Raw genomic sequence first — 22,691 nt, forward strand, 5'->3', positions numbered from 1 at the left:
GGAATTTTTTGTTTTGTAAACAAAGCTCGAGCCTTGTTATTGTTTACATATGTGTTTTATTGGGTATAAGTTTCAATCAAATGTTGCTTTCTTCGATTGATAATATATTTTATAAACACATTGAACAAGTGTGCCTTGTTTCTTACGAGTTATTTTGTCTAAGAAATGGTAATACCATACTTTACATTATTTGTTAACAATGATAAGACTCGAGCTTTGTTTATATAACTCTGTATCCCTCTTATAACATAAATTATAACATTCAAATTTTGGTCAATCATTCAAAATGTGCAAGTAAACCATTTTATATCTAAAATATAAGAAATAAAATGTTGATCTAAAATCGTGTCCAAGTCCCTTTAATTTAGAAACATAAAACTATCGTTGCTTAGAAAATAAAATTGAAGAACTAGCACAGATGTATCATGTCACTGGTATGAATGAAAATTCTTCAAATGCCTAAAAATATGCAGGTTTTTGAAATTGTTAGCTCGTTTAACTAAGAAACGAAATTCAATTGTCTTTAATGTTGTACATCATAACAACATTATTTTTATGTGTTGTGAATTGTGCATTTACCATGGTCACACTTTAAAACTGTCCATTTGTTCACGAAAAAAATTCTATAGGTAGAAACGAATAATGTTAATCATTGCCCCGATAAATTGACAAAAAATAAATTTTGTAATTTCATTTTTATTTTTTATCAATTTCATCTTTGATATTTGTGCCCAGATGTTATTCCTTTTTATTCACGATGAGGCAAACGTTTGGAATTTTTGCAGTATTATTTATGGTAGGGGCTCGTTGTTTAAATTCATTCCCCGATAAACGTTTAGTTCTGCCACATATACACAAGTGCATTTAGATACAGTTTTCTCCTTCAGCTGGTCAATGCATTTTTTCAAAATAAATCAATATTTGTGTAAGGAAAACAAATATACTTCAATGTTTTAATATGTAACTTTTTATAAGATGCAAGAGTCAAGTTGGCCTCCATTATTACAAATTGATGTGCGACCTCGCTTAACCTCTAATAATTTTACTTGTCTGACCCAGGCATGATAAAATTTTAGTAAGCTTGTTCGATGTGACTATATATAGAATGAACCTTTATTTTTGCACACGTATTTTTTGTAAATTTCATTTTTAACGAGGGCTATTTCCTGTTGTTAAGTATTTCCTCAACCGGTGAGATTTTGTCGATAACTTGATATTCAAACGAGTATTGACGGATCTTCTTAATACATATCTGCTGTTGTACTAAGGCCCAACTATTTTATTCATTGGAAGGACAGTCTTGTAAACGATAACGAGATAAACAATAACCAGGTCTACAAAATCATCAATAATGCAACAATCATTGCTATGAACAATGACCCAAAAAATTATGAAGGGTCAATTTTTGAAGTGTTCATTTGAAAATTATCAGACTAAGGTAGGATTTCTGTTATTCATTATATAAAAGGGGCTAAAGATACGGATAGGGAAATCATCCTTTAAAAATTCACAATATGCTGCACGTTAATTTTTCAATTAAATTTTATTTATTGATATTAAAAAATCGGTTGCTGTTCGTCGCCTCCGGATTTTTTAATTCCTTATAAAAATGACATGTGGTAATAACGAACAGTGTTTGAAATCAAAAGTCCAAAGGAAAAAACTAAAAAGGACCAGAGCAAACACGGACTTCAAAACAAAAGAATTGGAATCAGGTGTCATGGAGGAGTGAGCATCCTCTGCTGACCGGTCACACTCGCCGTGTGCTCTTTGTCGTAATCGGGAAAACGGAAAAGTCAGTAGACAATTAGGTGATTAATTATGGTCTGACAATAAGTATGAAAAACGCCAGTCAGCATGCAGTCCAGGGGAAGATTGTATTTGCTGACAAGATCGTTGTATTGACAATAGAACTTACGAAAATATGACTTTCATTCGAGACTGTTGATATTCCTCTTTTATCAACTAGTTTGTCAGTAGCTTATAAATAAGATTCCATGGTGAAATGTTTATGTCAAGGCGTTTCGGTTTTTATTGCAGATATGCATCGAATAAAAGAAAAGAAAAATGAAAGAAAATGATCCTGATCCTTGATGTTTATGAAAGGTGTGATAAATTTCATGACGTTCTTTTTTTGATTGCAGATATGCACCACAAAAACAAAAAATGATCCAAGATGTTTCGGAAAAGTGAGATAAAGGGCGATGATACAGAGAATGTGTTACAAGCGCATGCCATTGTTCGTATCAGGGATGCAAAAACCCTTAAAGTTATATCACGATATGATATAAATATGTAATTGTGTTGCTATATCAAAATTGATTTGTCAAAAAAGAAAGACAGACTTCTTATTATCAAGTCACTCAAGATATTTGATGATTTTGATGCAGTTGTTGTCACATTCTCCGACCCAAAGATTTTCTTTTTCATCTAAGCTCAAAACAAACGGATCCTCCAAACCACACGAGATGTACCGTAAGAACTTTCCGTTTCTGTCGGTTACATGAACGCAGTTATTATCTCGATCTACGACCAAGATACGACAGGAACTGTCCGTTGCGATTCCGTGGGGATAGAACTCTTTGAAGCTACAAGATCGATTTCCTGCATAGCGAAAGCGAAATTCCCCAGATTTTTTCATCGTAATAACTGCGCATGCGTTCCAGTCAGAAACACATATGTCACCATTTCCGTTTTCACAAATATACATATTGTTTCGGCTGATAGAAAATAATGGTTTCCCAGTTTCATCAAATTGGAATTCTTGGTTTAATTTTCCTTTGGTGAAAAAACCCACTTTACTTTCTGTATAATCATTACGTCGCATACAGACCATCAACTCTCCGTCTGAATTGTACATAAGGCCATATGGGATCCAGCCAGCCATATCGACATACTTCTCAATTCCATTTTTCTTTACTAGATAAATACACTCGTTAACTTTGTGAGAAAATGCAATATGACCATCTTTACTCAAAGCTATATCCTTTTGACTGTTTCCAGACACAGCATTGAAGCATTGTAACGTAGAACCCGATTTGTCTAGCTGTCTAATCTTTTCATCATCTCCATAAATCCAAACCTTGTCATCAGACTCGCAGCGGATTCCTTTCAATTTTTTGCTATATGTGAACATAACTGAAATGAGTTCTGGGTCCTCAACTAATACACGATTCGATACCATTGAAACATCGCCCGTTTTGGTTATTGTAATATCTGGAAGAGAAGATTGAAAAGATGACCTGAGAGACACAATTTGCTCAATGATGGTCTCTTTTCTGGTGTCTGGGAATATCAGTGTTGGGGGACTCACGTCTTTCCTGGATGGAACAAGTCGCAATTCCTCTACGTCTGATTTGTAATCAAGCATCTGAAAGGAGTTTTCTTCTTTAAGGATGTATTCATTTCTCTCGATGCATTGTTTTACTTTCTGATATGAAGATTGTATTTTCTCTACGTTGTCTTGCAAAATCTGCAGGTCTTGTTTGATCATGACCGCCAGCTTGTTTTCGATTTTTTCTATTGCATTATCAATGATTTTGTGCCAGACTTGTCCTAATTTCTCTAGAGAGCCATTTTCTTCATCGCAATGACCCTTGTATGATATGACCCTCATTTCCATATCTTTCACAATTTTTGAATACTCTCTTTCAAAGTGATATAACTCTTTTAAATCTTCTGAGACGGAGTTTCGAGTTGATTCACATATTTCCTCCAAATCCACTGCCCCGTGTCTTTTGTGATTTCCGGTTAGACACCGTGAGCAGATTGGAACGTTACAGTCTTGGCAGTAGAGATCCTTCTCTTGTTTTGGATGATCCTCGCATTTCTGTACCTTGTATTCCTGTTTCAGATGCTGGGAAGTGAAGAGGACAATTTCATGCTTTGTTAATTTGTTTCTGTCAATGTGTTTGATCCTACAGTTTCCACAAAGGTTAACGTGACAACTTTTGCAATAATGTTGTACAACATCTGTACAAAGATCGCATCGAACGACATCCTGGGCTGTATTCATGGCTTTATCATTCAGATAACCTAAAGTAAAATTGAGAATATTTCGAATCTATTTGATCATGTAAATCAACTGTAAATTTAACAGTGAAAATGCACTTACCTTATCAAAAGATTGGCAAATGTTAAGCAGAGCATCACTTTACAAAGTCCAAACCACACAGTTTAAACAGCATATTTGATGTTTCCCTGTTTGAAATTTTAAAAATGAAACTTACCCTGTATATTCTATTTTTGTTCCTTGATAATACTGCATCTGTTCTAACAGCTTTCTTTAAGTATCTCAACATGCTGTGTAGATGTAAACACTTCCCTGTGTAGCAGGTTTTGACAAAAATACTTACAAAATACGAGAAAATTAACCTCTAATAGATCCCCTTTTTGAAAGTTTATAATTTCAAAGCTATTAATGATTTGTTTTATAAATAATCACCCATGTGTCATCAAACACAAATTGTTTATAATGACTTGATTCAAAGAAGTTCATGTAGAATGCGGTTTTCAAAATCTTGGTCTATAAACTTCAGTGCAAATCGGAGTAATCCTTACAAATCTGTTCTAACTTTAACTGATATGAATAAACCAATGCGGCGCATAACATTTTTACATGCAATTGGTGAATGATTACAATTAAAATATTTTTGGTTTGTAATTTTCTATGGATTTTTTACTTAGTTTTGTTAGAAAGCGCACATTAACCTCCTAGAATATACAGTAATAAATTGCACTGCAAATAGCATTTTTTACGTCTCTAAAGAGAAAGTACGGCGCATCTTATCAAAAAACCGACTTGAAAATTTTTTTCGATCGAGTTTGGTATTTTGGTACTACTCATGAATGTATAAACGCTTAGAAAATCACAAAGTTCTTCATGAGAGAATTCTAATTGTTTCATTAATATTAAAATCAATAATTACGTAAAACCCATACATATTTACATCAAACATATTAAGGGGTTCAGCCTTCTATACTATTACGCATGCGTATTTACTGTACACAAAACACATGCAGGGCTCGCAAAGATTTTCCTGGACATGTTTGTTGATGAAAAATATGTCTTTATCAAAGGTAATAATTGTTCAAAGTTTTTAAAATTAACAGAATTATTATTTTGTAAGCATGTATTTTCCGTGTTTATCACGGGAGTTGCTACAACCTAAATTCATTTTTTGTAAATTAGGCCCTTGAGGGTTATATGACAAAATGTCTGTTCATTTTAAAATGAACCGAAATTAGTAAACCATAGATAAAGTATCGAGAAAGTGATGATGTGTTTCGTTTAGAGAGTCCCTTTAATATTGTATACTATGATGACCGTAGTCGGACAAAGATCTTGTAGTATTCAGCATGTGTCATTTACTGTCAAATAAACGATATAAGATTATTCGGTTTTGTACGACCCTTCAATTTCTGGAAGCTCAGAATTACGTTAAATAGGTATGTGAAAGGGATTTTTATGTATTTTAACTATTACAATCAACGTTTTTTCTTATTTCCTAATGATACAATAGGTAAATCTGAAGTTATTCACACATGTGTTTTCAGCTGTACTGTCTCTTTAAAGTTGAATTTGGATCTCCAAATCACATGGAGGACATTGTTCTTTGTGGAAAATATTAACACAGAACACCTCATCTAATTAAACCTTCATTATTGATATTAATGAGGAGGTATTACATTCCTGTGATCGAAATGGGCATTATAATTGACAGTATACAGGTAACTTTTGCAAGTAACAAGCAAACACATGCATTTTCCCGTCATTTAAGATTGACGCAAATTATAGCGTGTATGGCTTTAATATATACATTGTATCATTCATTCAAGTAGCGATGGAAAGATATATGCAGCACTTCATTTACACAGTTATAGTACCATACTTCTCATTACAACGGAGAGAAACACGTAGAAGGTGCTCATGAGTATAGTGAATGAATATGATATTTCAGCGGCAAACATATTATGTTGTTACATATTGTAATGATGCACTATTATACGCTATAATTTAATCATAATTACATTATAAACTAAAATAGAAAGTTTTTACCATTTTATCAATGAAATCTCTAGATAAAAATGGAGGTGAATTTAACAGCATAAGGGAGAACTTCAACCAAGAATATCAAAATAACTTAAGATATTTTGCTTCATTAATTAATGTATATATGCATGTAATTATATATACAAAATAATTGCATTAAATAGCTCGACGTTTTAAGAAATCTGTATTTAGTCAAATACGACCCATACTTTCCATCATTTAAAACCAAGAAATCGATGTACATGTATCGTTATTAACCAATATTGATCAGATGCACTTGCAGGATCCCTTCTATTTTATTATAGTGAGAATGTTCATGTAGGTTAGTTCTAAACATTACAAAGGATGGGGGGGGGATGCCTAAGTATAACACTTTCTATAACTACTTATTAATCATTTATTATTTATGTTACATGCCACAAATCTTGGAAAGGGAAAATTTTAATAGAACAAGCGGTAAATCAGTGAGGGATTCAAGGAGGGCGCACCCTGCGCCCCCTCCGCTCCTCCTAGAATTGTCAAAATAAGATTAAATCATACTCCTTCTGACAACGAAAATGTGTTGTTGGGGTTTTTTTTTGGAAACTCATGGGATTTCTCCAGACCGTTAATTACTTCGTTCTTTTCAAAGATTTTATCGATGCTCTATACTAACCTTTCCAAAAACATTTGACATAAACACAATTTGTTGATAAGTTTCCCAATAACACTGGATTTATCGTCTTTGTTGCTTTGAAGTTTATAAGTTTTAGATGCAGACACATTTCCATACTTGCAGATGAAAAATGGCATATGTACATGTAAATAATGTGTAACATTTTGCTGATAAATAATTTATCTGAATACATGTACAGTTTGCCTGCATGTCAGGGCTATTTACATGAATTACCGTGCTCTGTCCTACTCTAGGAGACGCAAAATTTCCTCCACAGGATTTTGGAGCATACTCCAAATGGTACTCAGCGGAGAACGTACTACAAAACTTTTATAACCTCAATTTTTAGAGTCGTACTCATTGGAGCACATACTCGGAGAACGGAGTACAAGTTTGATTACGAGTATGGAAAAAGTTTAATAACCTTAAGGCCAGATTATCTTTTTGTATTTCATTTATAAACAATCATTAACTGTCATACGGTAAAGAAAATGTTTCAAATATTTCAGCCTTTAAATTCAAATAATTTTCTTTTTTTACAATACGCTCTTTTTACAAAAAAAGAAAGAAATAGATGATAAGGTCTAAAAATAGTCAAGATCATCCAGTTTCTTAAAAAAAATATGTTTTATGGCAGATGAGGAAAAACATGTGAACCAAGACATGGAATAAATAACTCTTGTTTATGTTCAGTGTAAGTAATTAAAATAAGGTTTTCAAAAAAGTATAAAATATTACAAAAATCTCCAAATAAATATCTAAGAATATACGTATATCCACTGTCTAGCAGGCGGGTTTGTCTGCTGGTTTTTTTTTTTTTTTTTTTTTTTTTTTTTTTTTTTTTTTTTATACAGTTTTTTACGTTTCCGTCTTATTTTCTTTAATGAGCATTATTACAACATATGAAATTGTTTACATGTTATAAAAGCATACAATAACAAGGAAAAAGATTAAATTACAAAATAAACATTTACAAGTATATTGAAAAAAAAAACACAATATGGTTTTATATACGAAATAATAGTTTACAATTGATTAAGACGTAATGAAAACAGGTAACTGAAACAGGGGAAAATATTCAATTGTTAGGTGTATATGTATGTTGTATAAAGTAGAATCAGATCTCCCTTGCATGAATAGAATTAGTACGACACCTTTGTATGTCAGTATTGAGATTTCTTCCTGTACATTATCTTGAAAATCAATGGGTTGTCTGCTGACATTTCCTTATGAAGCATGTTTCATTTATTCTGTTTCAGATATTTCGATGTACATGTAGCAGGTTTCAATATCAAATTGTGCATGGAAGCACAGAAAAAGAATGATCAATATTTCAATGTTTTGCTGTTGATATTATTGATTGACAAGCTTATCTTTTAAAAAGATTGGTGAGCTAGCGCTGTAGCCATCATTAAACACAGAAAAATATTTATAAAACATTGGTTTGAATTTCTAAATCGATTAATTAACAATAGGATGGCACAGTGGTGTACTGAAATTGTGCTGGAGTTGGGTTTCAATTTAGAATTGTGAATCTAGAATGGCATAGTTCATTGATTGTGCCTTAATAATTATGTATTTAAAATTTTAAAGAACAATTCGTACTGTATTTTAGCAATCGTATTGACTCGGGCCTTTCCGGCGAGCTTGGAAAACAATATCCGAGGTTGTTTTCCGAGCTTGAAGGAATAAAGCTAGCTATTAAAGCTGCTCTGTCCGATTTGTTTGTTATTACAGTATCCACATTTTTTCCATACAAATCATTTATCTTAAAAAGTTATGGACTTTCTCCTATTTACACCAGCAGAATCAGTCTCCTTTCAAAGTTAGATTTATTCAAAGTAAATAAAAATAATTTGTCTTTGGGCAAACGAAAAAACAAACCAAAATGCATCACGGGAATGTTTAGAAAAGGAAACCGCTTGGTTTCGTCCCCCGAATGATTTGAGTTTTTTAACCCGCATGCTATGCATCGATTGTAAAGAAAGCAAACTTCAGAAATATTAGCGAACAAAACGTACACATGTTTATTTGTAATTTGTCTGATCATTTCGACCTTTATTTAAAGCGATGTCAAATTCTTAATACAACCATAAACGTCTCGTCGTCAGGGGTGAAATTTAACATGAGGCGAAATAACGCGGTACCTTTTAATGTCGTTTGTTTTGTTAGCAAATTTTGTACGTATTTTTCTTCATTGAAATTTGGCATAATTGACGGGTAAAACTACTGCAATGTCTATTACTATACATATACTAAGCATAGCCATCGTTTAAAAGCGTGCATAAAATTTGATATAAAATCGGACAAAGCAGCTTTAATCATAATATTTAAAATAACTTTGCATTATAAGACCTAAGCTACTGTTACTTTTTCACATTTACAATAGAACACAACACTTTTTGTGAAGATTAAAAACGAAATTCAAATGGTACAGTTTTTCTACAGTAGTACAGAATTCCCAGAAACTAAAGCAAATCTCGTTGCAAATCAACGAGTGGATCTTCCGTTAATGTCGAAAGTAAAGCTAGAAGTTCCTGTAAGAAGCAGAGTTCTTAAACCAATAAACATGAGTAACTAAGACAAAAAGAAAAAAAATTCTTGGTACGAGTTAACAAAATCCGAATGATTCTAAGTACGAATTAAGAAGAACCTTATCGATTTCAAGAACGACTTAGCAAATACAAATCCGAATGTGTAAAAAGTACGACCGAACAATTATCGAAACATTTTAGGTACGAGTTAATTTAACTCTGAAAATAAAACTATTTTATTAACCAAGAATGTGGAATCAAAATTTCCGGAAAAATTAATGTTTAAACCCCTATTTATCTGTAATGCATCGTCCGATTTTAAAACTTTTTACATAAAATGGACATTACAAAACATAAAATAGATAGCTATAATACAAAAGGAACAGTAAATAATATAGGCCGACAAATTACAATCATCTATGGTAAAAATGTGGATATAATAATAAGTTTGCGCATACATTAATATATATCTTAAAAATTAATCAAAAGCCAGTTTATAAAAATAAGTTTTCAATTGTTTTTTAAAACATTGAACGGATTTGGCTTGACGGATACGCACTGAAATGTTGTTCGATAAATAAGGAGCAGCGTAGCTAAATTGCCTTTCACCATATGTTCCAGTGAGCACCCTAGGTAAAATCAGTGACAAGCTCCCGTCGCATCGTAGAGTTACAGATTGTAACTAATTCCTGTTAGTATTCTGGAGCGAATCCATGAATTGTCAAGTAGGTAAAAACAAGGATTTTATATTTCTGATGGAATTCTACCCGAAGCCAATGTAAATCAGCAAGAATAGGGATGATATGACCTCGTTTTCTTTCTTTTTTTTTGGTCACAATGCGAGCTGCGGTATTTTGGATTTTTTGTAATTTATTTATGGAGCCTTTGTTTATGTTAAAAAGTAAACTATTTCCATGGTCAAGTCTTGAAGTTACTAAGGATTTAAAGAGTGTCTTACACGCGTCTGTTGAGATAAATCCCCTTATTCTTCAAATGTTTCTGAGATGATAGTTGCCACTTCTAATGATGTATGAAACTTGCTTTTCCACGGTAAGAAAACTGTCGGAAATGGTTGCCTAGATTTTGAACTGATATTACACTGCTGTTGATGACACTTTCTGCGACTTTTAATTGTAGGACTGGCACATTTTTGGATTGGAATTTTGTTGTAAAAATTATCAATTCGGTTTTTTCCTGGTTTAATTTAATGACATCCAGTTACATGTACTTATATCCTGCAAACATTTTTCGAGGCGTAGAAAGTAGTTGTTCCAGTTTTCATGGGTTTTAATTATCATGTATACTTGGGTGTCACCAGCATAACAATGATACTTGAAACCGGGGTGACGACATATGTCTCCAATTGGTTTAGAAAAAAGGCAATATAATTTTGGTCCCAGGACGGATCCCTGTGTAACACCAAACTGAAGATGGCAAGGGTCTGACGTATCCGATCCAATGACAACACATTGGTGCCTGTTGTATGATTGTATCAAAGCCAGGGATTTTCCATCGATCCCCGTAGTGGTCTCTAGCCATTGAAATAGAATTGTGTGATCTATAACATCAAAGGCTGCTACAAGGTCAAGGAGTACCATTACAGCGGGCGATTGATTGTCCAAAGCCTCCATGATGTCATGACTAACCCTGAGAAGTGCTGTTTTCGTAGAGAGTTGTTGTCTGTAAGCCGACTGCAAAGAATCCCTTAACAAATTTTTGTCCAGATGTTCGTCCAGGCGGTTAGCAACAACTTTTTCCAAGATGTTCGAGATAAAAGGGAGATTGGATACAGGACGATAATTTTTATAAACTTCCTTATCCAGACCAGATTTTTTTCAGCAATGGTCTCACTAATGCCTCTTTAAACACTGAAGGTACTTCTGATTGATCGAATGACACACTAATGATGTTGGTAATAGAATAGAATCACTTCGTCTTCTGTTGTGTGTCGAAAACTCATTAATGGAATGCCACTAAAATGAATATCCACGGACAGTGATGTTTCGATGTTAAAGGTAGTAAGCTTTCTCAGACCATCTCTAATTGTTGTCACCTTATTGACAAAGAATTTAGAAAATTCATTTGCCAACTCCTTGTTGGATGTTGAAGACGTATTCCAGTGAAAAAGACTAACGTAGTTGCTAGCACTCGAAAGCACTAGCAATTATGTGTATGTACAATTGAATTTCAAAACTTCTCCATCAAATAGCAGTTTAATACCTTGAATTCTTACTTTTTTAGCCTTTTAATATGTGTCTTACCTTACACCCATCGTTATGGGTTTTTTCTTACTATGAACATGTTTATGTTTCGCTTATGTTTAATCATAAGATACTTATAAGTTAAAAAAAACCAAATCGACTTAATTTTTAACAACAGTCTAGAAAAAGTCATTGCGCAGAACTGCTTAATTGAGATGTGTTTGTATTATTAATCACTCAAGATACTTGATGATTCTGATGCAGTTGGTGTCGCATTCTCCGACCCAAAGATTTTCCTCTGAATCCAGGCTCAAAGCATACGGATCCTTCAAACCGCATTTAATGTATCGTAAGAATGTTCCGTTCCGATCAATTACACGGACGCAGTTATTATCGCGGTCTGCGACCAGGATACGACAACAACTATCCGTTGCGATCCCATGGGGGTAGAAATTTTTTATAATTGGCGAATTAGACCCAGTATAACGAAAGCGAAATTCTCCGGATTTTTTCATCACTATCACTGCGCGAGCATTCCAGTCAGAAACACAGATGTCACCATTTCCGTTCTCGCAAATGTACATATTGTTTCGACCCGGTAAAAATAAAGGTTTTCCTGTGTTGTCGAATTGAATTTCCTGTTTTAGACTCCTGTTGGCAAACACTCCTACTTTGCTTTCCTCTTGATTATTTGTTCTCATGCATACCATCAAATCTCCTTCTGAATTGAAGCAGAGGCCATATGGAATCCACCCAGCCATGTCAACAAACTTTTCAATCCCTTTTTTGTTTACGAGATAAATACATTCATCTTCTTCGTGGGCAAATGCTATATGACCATCTTTATTTATCGCTATATCTTTCTGGATGCCTTTAGAAACGGCATTGAAGACATTCAATATAGAACCTGATTTGTCTAGCTGTTTTATTTCTTCGTCATCTCCATAGATCCAAACCTTTTCGTCCGACTCGCAGCAGATCCCTTTCAATTTTTTACTATAGGTGAAAATAGCTTTAAGAAGTGTTGGTTCTGTCATTAACACTCTTGTGGATACCATAGAAATATCGCCTGCTTTGGATATCGTAAATCCAGGAAGAATGGAATGAACAGACGGTTTAAGAGACACAACTTGTTCAATGATTTTTTCTTCCTTAATGTTGGGCATTATAAGTTTTGGTGGGCTGACATCTTTCATGGATGGAACAAGTCGCAATTCATCTACGCTCGACTTGTACTCAAGCATCTCAATAGGGTTGTCCTCTTCTAGGAGCCTATTATTTCTTTCAATACAATATTTTACTCTTTTATACGAACCTTGCATTTCGTCTTTGTTGTCTTGCAAAATCTGCAGGTCTTCTTTAACCATGTTGGCCAGCTGCTTTTGGATTCTTTCTATTTCCCTATCGACGATTTTGTGCAATTCTTCTCCTAGTTTCATGAGTGAACTATTTTCGTGATTGGTATGCTCAGTGTAAATAGTGGCCTTCTCCTCCAGACCTTTTATGACCTTTGAATATTCAACCTGGAAGATTTTCAACTCCTTCAAATCCCCTGTGATGGTCATCCTCGAAGTTTCACAAATATCCTTCAAAACCTCTATACCATGTCGTTTGTGATTTCGAGTCGGACACAACTGACAGATTGGCACTTTACAGTCTTGACAGTAAAAAGTCTTTAGTTTTGTAGGGTGATCCACACATTTCTGCCACTCGTGATGCTTTGACGTGAACGGGATAATTTCGTGAGGTGTTGATTTGCTTTTATCGATGTGTTCATCTTTGCATTGTAGACAGAGATTTTTTTGACAAATCTTGCAATGATGTGTTACAGCTTCTGTACATTGACTGCAGCGAACAACATCTTGAGCGGTATTCATGGCTTTATAGACCACCTAGAAATTTCATTCAATAAATTTGTATTAAATGGATGTATTTTGCAAAATATGCTACACAATATAATATATTCTCAGCAAATTTGATTGTAAGTCTTAACATCATTTTGAAAAGATTAACGAAAACACTAAGATTATAAAAACAATTTTTGAAATAAATGATTAGTGTTAAGAGGGCGCCAAAGTGTCCCTAAAGATTGTGGTTTCATACATGCTCTTTTAATATCGAGTTTCGTTGATAACGTTGTTGATTTGATACACAATATTTGATGTTAACTTAATTGAAATTTTTAATTACATATTGTGTTGAAAAGATTATTGGCCGAGAATTAATTGTTAGAACTCTGATTTTTTTTTAAAACCAAATACACAAAAGTTGATGTCAACGCATCACAAAAGTTGATGTCAACGTATGTTAATGAAACCATAGTTCGGTGTTTGTCTTCTTATCCAGACTAGAATACTATCATAAAAGATATTGTGGGTAAAGCAATGATTTATATACTTTCCAAAATCCGTATTTTCCGGTGACAAATTAAAAAAGACTTTGAAGTAATATAACTGTTAATTACATTGAACTTTAAAATTTTAAAAAATGCTTTAAAAGCAGCAGAATGTTAATCGTTTATGAAAGTTTGGGAAAATACAAATATATTTCAGATGATCTTTTTTCTTCATTGACTAAATCACAGTCTATTAGAATTGGCAAACTTTTCGAGTCAAAATGAGAAATTAATATAGATTCACATTATTTTAAAAATATATTTTCTCATCAGTCTGTTATGTTCAAATGCCATATTGTTAACAGACAATTTGAGATTTCATTACATCGTGAAAAATTTCAGGAAAGAAAACTAATTTCCATTAGAAAGGATGTTCTTTTTCCTCTTGTATGAATAACCAAATAACATAATTACATAAAATTAAATACTTTAATAATAATCTCAAGTATATTTAAATCAATTCATATTTTTATATTAAAATCATGAAATACATATACGTATATCTAACTTACTCAGGATATTTGGCTTCCATCAAAATCTGTTCAACCCCACTGAGGAGAATTTGTTATTTGGTCAGCGCTGTCGAAAAACTGTCATTTCGTCCGTGTTTAGCAAAAACAATGCGGTAATATTTCCGATCATTAAGGTCTTCCGTTTTCAACGGAAGACCTTGTACTGATTCTGTTGATAATTCTTTTTATTCTTTTTTTTCTTCTAGACGTTTTTTAAAACTCAAATATCTTGTTTGTTTGTTGTCCTATAAAGTTCAAAGCTTATTGGTAGTAACTATTTCTCAATATGTACGGAAAATCGTTGAAATCGACACTTCCGGTACCGAGTTATTTCCCTTTTTCCGAAAAATATAGGCATTCTTGTGCACGCATAGGCTCTGAAACCGCTCACAGCATGTGTTACAAAGTCCCAAATCTTAAAAATAGAGAGTTTGAACGTTGTCCTCCAAGTTTTGTTTTTACAATTTTCCTCCTTTAAAGTTTCAAAAAATTAATTTGAATTTGTGTTTCAAAAAATGCCGCTATTTGGTTGTGTTTTTGTTATGTAGCTCTTTAGTTTAAAATTTTCCCTAAACACATATAGAACAAAATATGTGCAAAATATCAAGGGCTTTTACTTGACACCATTGAAAAAGGGATGGCCCCTTAAATAAGGGGTCTAGAGCCCTTAAAAGTTTTCGTTTTATAACTCAAAAATGGTTAATATTTCGCTATAGCTGTCGATAGAAAAGTTGTTCATTATTGTGTTATCAATGTCGTTACAAAATTATTTTGTACCGGTAATGCGTAATATGAGTGTAAAAAGCTTGTCTTGTTAACATGTACCTGTATTCATTTGGCAAGTAAGCGAATCGTCTTTGTGCGCATAACGTACATAAATTAACAGCTGAAAGTGTACCAGCATATACGGGATGCTTTGATTCATTTAAAAAAGTGTCTAAAAAGTATACGTGTACATGTTTTTCTTACAGCCTTTTTTTGGAGTCACCTCTGTTTAGGTCCTATAGTGGACAACCGTTAAGAAAATCAAAAACGAGAAAATATAAACGTTCTTTTTCTTATCTAGTGAGATACATAAACTAGATTTAAAAAAATAATAACTTCCATGAAATAAATTTGAGTCATTTTACTGCAAGCATTTCAAATCGACGTAAATTCTTAGTTGTGTGCGTATTTACATAACCCATCTCGCCCGCGGCCGAGAAAATCGATCGCCAAGGTCGCGGCTGGACTACCTAGCGGTCAGCGGTTATCTAATACACAAGAATCGCGTGTGTCATATGTGATTTTATTTACCCGCAAACACAAGAATCGTACACAATGACATTAAAGCTTACTCTTCTTAATTTGAATTAAACGAAAGAGTGTCAATAAGAAATCGTTCTGTTTAATCATAAAAGCAATGCCATTCTCGAACTGAAGCAGTATCAGACAGATAGATCAACTGTGGGATTAAAGGGGGAAAACTTATATTAATTAGAGTTTAGTCATCATACCGCAAACATTGTAAATCTTCCTGGGTTCTGAGCTCTCTACGTGTGTTTTAACATTACGTAAGTTATCCGATCCCTCATCCGCGGCCGAGGAAATCGGTCGCGGCTGCACTACCTAGAGGTCAGCGGTTATCTAATAACAAGATACAGAACTGTTTCAGTTAGTTTGTTCACTTTCAATTTATTTAATTAAACATTAGAATGTGAATTGAGAAGCCCCTCTAAAAATTGATAAAAGCGATATTATTCCAAATCAGAAACATCATCAGACATAAATCAATAGTGAATTTGTAATTCTAAAATGTTCTAAAAACTATACATGTACTAATAATGTTATAGATAAACAACGAAAAACCACAAAGATAAAACCTTAAAATGATGATCACCCCCAGAACATACATGTAGCCAAGGAGATCCCGCGCGAGTGGACAAGTGATCCGCGGTAGCTTCTTGTTCTTCTACATGTACTTTATCACACGTGCATGTTTATTGATATTTTGTACGATTCCAACTATTTGTTTTTTCGAGATTTTGACCGGTACATGTAAGATTGACTTGTGTTTCAATTTAAGATTTTTTTATTTACCCACGAATATTTCCGCTAAATACTGCTGAGAGGTTTTATAGATATCGTAGAAAGTAGTTGACATCTTCATAAGGTTGCACATAAAATGAGAGAGAGAGAGAGAGAGAGAGAGAGAGAGAGAGAGAGAGAGAGAGAGAGAACCCAAAATTGGAAGCATTATTTAGCCGAATTTAGAAAATGAAACAGTCCCCAAGCGTTCAAGGCAGGATAAAAAAAAATCAAATATCAAATTAACACATGCGGTAGAGGCAATTGCAACTTCTCTGGCCTTTCCGGCAAGTTTGGAAAAACACCTCGATGTATTAACATCACCGGATGTTAGAATTTTATACAAAATGGAGTCGCTTCCCATTAAAATAAGTATCGGTAAGAAGTCTTGTATGTCGTTTCTGTGTTATATTATATTGTATATTGATACCTTTAATGAAGTATAGCTCACATCTCAACAGATCATAAAATGTGATGTAATTATATCAAGTTTTATAAAAAGGGGGGTTGTCATGGACGCCTAGGTAATACATTCGAAATGTTTTTCCGAGCTTGCCGGAAAGGCCCGAGAAGTTGCGATGGGCGGTAGAGGCTGAATCGATAAAAGAATTGTCCAGAATTGAGGGATTAAGTGATTATTTTTAGAATGTTCACATGAGTTTTTAAACAAGATTTGTTTAGATTTTATCGGTTTCTTGATCACAGTGCAAGGGCTTTATTTTTTTTCCAAATGTGGCGAAGACCTATTTTTGGCGACTACTTAACATGTGTACATTTTTCTCCTCAATGTATGTCACTTTCCCACCCGTGTGTTTATTCGGTCAGTCTATGCTAAGTCAATCCGCTCCACGTGCGACCGAAAATCTCATACATAGTGCACATAGCTCAGAATATTGCCCCCGGGCTGCAGACCAGCAATTGATAAATAATTGAAGAATGCTTTCACTGCAGCGGTCAATTGTTAAACAATAAGTGTCTAAATATTCGATGTCAATCAACCTCACCTTAAAGGTGCGATATCGTAATCTGAGAATGTGGCTAAAAAATTAACCTGTTGAACACGCTAAACTTCTATAGTTATGAACAGAATAAAATATATATTATCAGAGACATAAATAACTTAATAAGTTATTTATGTCTCCGGTTTTATAAGTTAACAGTTTTAAGTCAAAGATTAAACAAAATTTGTTCTCAGGATTAGAAGTAATGATATACGACTACATTAAGCAATAAAGTCGGTCGATCGTCATTAAATCATCAGAGTACTGCAAGTGTCGACAGTTTCTTATTTCTTTGAAATAATTGTAGTAGTTCAATTGACTTGCAGACTATAATATAGCGACTTTTCTGCCTTCCAAAAATGTATGCATTTAATTGCGATAGATATTTGTTCTTGGGGATTTTACTTATTGTTATATGCAAATTGATAAAAAAAAAATCATTGAAGTTGTGTAGTATGAGGTTGTAATGCAGATTAAGTGACCTAAAACTCAGCTGAATATTTTATTTTTAATCTAGCTTGTCAAAATGGGAGATTGTTAACTTGTAGCTTGTTAACTCTGAAAAAGTCTAGAACAGAAGAAATAAAGTCTTTATAGCTTTCGCTACATCTTCCTATTTATGTGTACGCGTACATAAAGCTATTTTAGATTTTTTTTTACTGTATAAAAAGTGTTGTTTTTCCTAACCTTAAATTTAAATCTATAGAAATTCAATATCTACATGTAACATCTCAAAAGCTTTGATAGCTTACCGCTTGGAAATCATTTAGTGATGCAAATTGACAAATGCCCATGAAAAGACATTATTGGACCCCAAGGGTTTCTTATCCTTTCCGACGATGATGAGAAGAACTCAAATATGCATACAAATCATACATTTACATGTATATTTATATGTGATATGATAAAAATAATTGAAAAATATAGGTCTTTTTTTGTGCCGCACAAAACGGGCGAAAAGGATTTTTATACCCCACGAAAAAAAAATTGAGGGGGGGGGGGGGTTAAATAAAAAACACCTTGTCCGTCCGTACGTCGTGTCCGGTCTACATATTTCTGATGGAAAAACATTGGAAGTGTTCTTACTTCGTACAAATATTACTCATTATCTAACGAAGCGTCATGAGCCAAACCCAAGGTCATTTGGACAAAGTAAAGGTTACTGCCAGGAAAAGTGCAAAATTTGTTTCCGGTCCACTTTGGAATTTCTTACTTCACACACAGATTGCTTATGCCCTGAGGGTGTGTAATGATTTGTCCCTAAGTCATTTAAGGAGAAACATTGGGAGTTTCTATTTCATGTAAAGATTCCTGATGACCGATGATGTGTCATGAACTTGGCCCAGGGTCAGTTGCGCAAGTTCAAAGTCATATTAAACATGTGTCATATCTTGTATTAATGGAAATGAGTAAAAGCTACAGTTTGACATAAAGAATACTTGTGACCTGTAAATATACCCTGCCTTGTCTGACTCGCTAAAAAAAAGAACCATCCACTATTCTCTAATAGAGAAATACGTGAATAATGACTTCTTTTTTAGTGGGGATATCATTTGTGAGCTTGCTAACAGTACCTTTTAGATGGTCCAGTGGGAGCAATGCCCCCCCCCCCCCCCTTCTCTCAACCAAAATTTCCCTTAAGTTAACTCTTAGAAAATTGATTTTTGGGTCATTTCCCCCACCGCCACATCCACACTTTTAATATAATTAAATTAATTATATACATGTACATAAATGATGTACTTTTGAAAGTTATCCTAAACTTGAAGTAAGTTAAACGAAGAACTTGCCTGGTATGAAACTAATACTTTGAAATTGAGTCTCGTTTTCGATTTCTTGAACTTACTATTATCATATTGATAATCCAGTATCATTAAAAACCATTTCCCTTCTCCTTACACTCGCAAGGTTCTGATAGACCTGTATCAATAACAGGCTATCTCCACTTGACCTCCACATTTGCATACAATCTAAATAAACACCTACTTAGCAAAGATATGCCTTTATCAGTTTAATGAGTGGTGCAATACTCAATTTAGAGGTTACATAGAAAATAGGCATGAATTTATCTTTTTTGTCTCCATTTGAAGAGTTCCAATCAATTTTCTCAAGCTCTAATTGGTAAGAAGAAATGGTCGTGTAAAGATGACCTTTTATCAATACAGGGTCTGTCAGGCTCTGACAAGTGTTTTAGTCAGACTGATGGACAATCCTTTCGCGACACGAAGTTGCGACGGAAGACCTACTCGTTGCTTTGCAACGAGCTCGGCTCTAGTTTAAGCTATATTTCTACGAAAAAATTACGTATCAAATATTTTTCATGAACATAATTTCCTGATAGCATATCGTGAACATCAATAGGTTAAATTGAGACTTATTCCCTTTTGTTATACTTTCATGTTAAATACTGAAATCTGATTGGTTAAGACGCAGTTAATAATATTTACTATTACCCTCAGCGTTAGCAACGCACTTGGCAACGGGTAACATTAAAAAATATTACATGCGCGAAAATTATGCGCGTACGGTTCGCTGTAGAATTCACGTTATTCCTATATAAAAGCAGTAAAATTTTCTTAAAAATTGTAAAAAAGACATTCAGTATAACAAAATAAATAGTGCCTGTTTGGGAGGATAACAGTTGAAATTGACACCCCTCGAAAACCATTGTCAACCTCCGCTTCGCGTCGGTTGACAATGGTTTTCTCGGGGTGTCAATTTCAACTGTTACCCTCCCAAACAGGCACTATTTATATAATATTCCGTGTTGAAAATCACGGCAGTTATAACACTATAATACACACAGGGTACTCAAAGGTTAAAATGACGAGTTTAATTATGACGTTCACGCTTGTGGCTGTTACAGTGGCTCTTCCATTAATATAAACTTACCGTTATGATAAAATAGGAATTTTATGGTATGAATCACATTTGCAGAGAAGGCAAGAAGTTAAAAATGTAAATATAAGCATTAAATCATAATTTTTTGAAGTATACAGTCTCATAACTGCAGCGATGTGTGCATACAAATTTTCATAACGCACTTACACGCGTTACTCAATTTGTATGCAATTATATAATAATGTTATAATAAAGAATTTCCTGTTGTGATGAGATGCGTCGTTTTAAAACAGGATTCGAATAGTCGTCCAAAACATCGGGAAGCTAAATACTTCTAATGCTGTTTGGGTATAAACATGCTGCAAGACATTGTTAGACAGTTATTTATTTTATAAATTATTGAAAAAAAAAACCTCTTACATAAGATATGACAATAAAAAACTGTCAACCATCTCAAAAGTCCACATAGCGAAATACAGATTCAAAGCAGAGCAAACAGGGACCTTTAAAAAGATAGAAGTGGGATCAGGTGCCTAGGATGAGTAAGAAGTTATAAAATATATTGAAATAGTATCATAATTTATACGTTTTCTTCGTTTCTTTAGTTTATTATGTATTAACTAATTTTTGGGTTGAAACCTGACGTTTTCTATTTAACCCTAACCCTAACCCTAACCCTAACCCTGTATTGGGCGGGTGCTCTTTCACTGATTCCGAAAGGTTAGAACAAATGCAATTGATTGCAGCAATGATTGTCACAGAAGTACCTATTTTTGCCTCTAGGGAAACTCGATCTTTATAATTATTTCGAAACAAGGTGAGAAACACTTGAGAGCAGAGGGCAAATGTCCAGGCTGAAAACCATGTATAATAATGATTACCCAATTATGTAATGGACATTTTCCAAAATAAACGTGTTAATGCATCCAATGATTTTTATAAGAAATGCACAAAACTACAGAATACCAAAATGTCGTTTACATTGTAAAAATCTTCATTTGTTCCCACTGTTATTACCGAATGGAGTGCGCTTTCAACGGATGTCCATTCGTTTTTGGTTTTTTTAAATGCATGTTTCTGTCATAAATCAGAATGATATTATCTGTAGAGCAGGACTTTACTTATGGTGAAATTCTTTTTTAATAATTGTGTGGTAAAAAGTGATTTATTTCGTTGTAATATTATAGCGAGCGCAGCTCGCCGGCGCGCAGCGCCGGCGAGCGAAGCGAGCTCTAAGAACCAGTGTGCGCGGGAAAAAGAACGAGCTAAACCTACAGTTCATCAAACAAAATTTTTTGTCTACGTCCCATAATGCTCTCTAATGTTTTCACCCGTGGTGCTATGCCAAAAATGGCCGACTTTTAACTCGTAATTTACGGTGACTTAAAGTTTGAAGACACGTTTTGAGTACCACATATGCTTTGGCGAGACTCAAAAGATTTGTTGCATGCTTCCATACCTCCGTATTCAGTCGAGAAACGTAAACAAAGACGAACAAAGTCATGGATGACGTCACAGTGCACTCGCGCTATATTTCCCGCGATAAATTTAGAGGTGGATCAAACATCTGTAATGAGTGTACTGGCTATTTTAGTATAGACTGCGATACCTGCCTCACTGACATATGATTTGTTTTAATTTTTTTAATCTAGAGATTTTATGTATATATACTAGCAAGAGCCATACTTTACTGTCATATCGATCCATTTTTAAGCTAATTGTGCATGCATGTACAGTAGGCAGGTAAGTATATGAGAAGGGAGGAAATAAACAATAGGATATTTTGAACTAAATAAAAAGGAATAAAATGAGAAAATAAACATTTAGAAAAAATATGTAGATATTGCATATAGTCAGACCATCAAATTTAAAAGTGGGAAATTACACACCTACAAACTGGAACCGCTCTCTCTCTCTCTCTCTCTCTCTCTCTCTCTCTCTCTCTCTCTCTCTCTCTCTCTCTCTCTCTCTGGCGGGGTAGGGGGTTGCGCTGTATGTATCATAACCATTAAAATTAGTACCTTTGGCATATTTATTGTAGAGCAATACTCTCTCAAAAATTCTTTGACATTCGTTGATACCTAAATAAAACTATAAGTTGACAATGATGCAAGGTATGTGTAATTCTTGCTGCGCTCGCCAGAACGGTAGCACCGTAAAACATATTATATTTATAGTCCACACTGTTCGTGTGGTAAGCCCGAATACACTTACCATTATTTTTTTCACTTGTAACAAATATAAAGAAACCAGAAATGTTCTGCTTAATGATATGTTCAATATTGTAAATTAAATATTGTTAATACTCATGACCTACTTTGGGGCCACAGCGCAATTAGTGTAAGTGAAAGCAAACATTTATTTTCTTTACTTTATAGTTAAAGACACAAAAAGATTTAATGTTTGCACATCATTGATAATGTATCTATAACT

The 22,691-nt window shown here is 33.9% G+C and overlaps 1 pseudogene; it reads right to left on the bottom strand.

The window, feature by feature from the left end:
• Positions 1-1,248: 1,248 nt before the first annotated feature.
• On the bottom strand, positions 1,249-14,467 carry LOC128178266 (uncharacterized; annotated as a pseudogene).
• Between the last annotated feature and the right edge of the window lie 8,224 nt (positions 14,468-22,691).

The sequence above is a fragment of the Crassostrea angulata genome, chromosome 3, assembly GCF_025612915.1.
Source record: "Crassostrea angulata isolate pt1a10 chromosome 3, ASM2561291v2, whole genome shotgun sequence".
Classification (NCBI taxonomy): domain Eukaryota; kingdom Metazoa; phylum Mollusca; class Bivalvia; order Ostreida; family Ostreidae; genus Magallana; species Magallana angulata.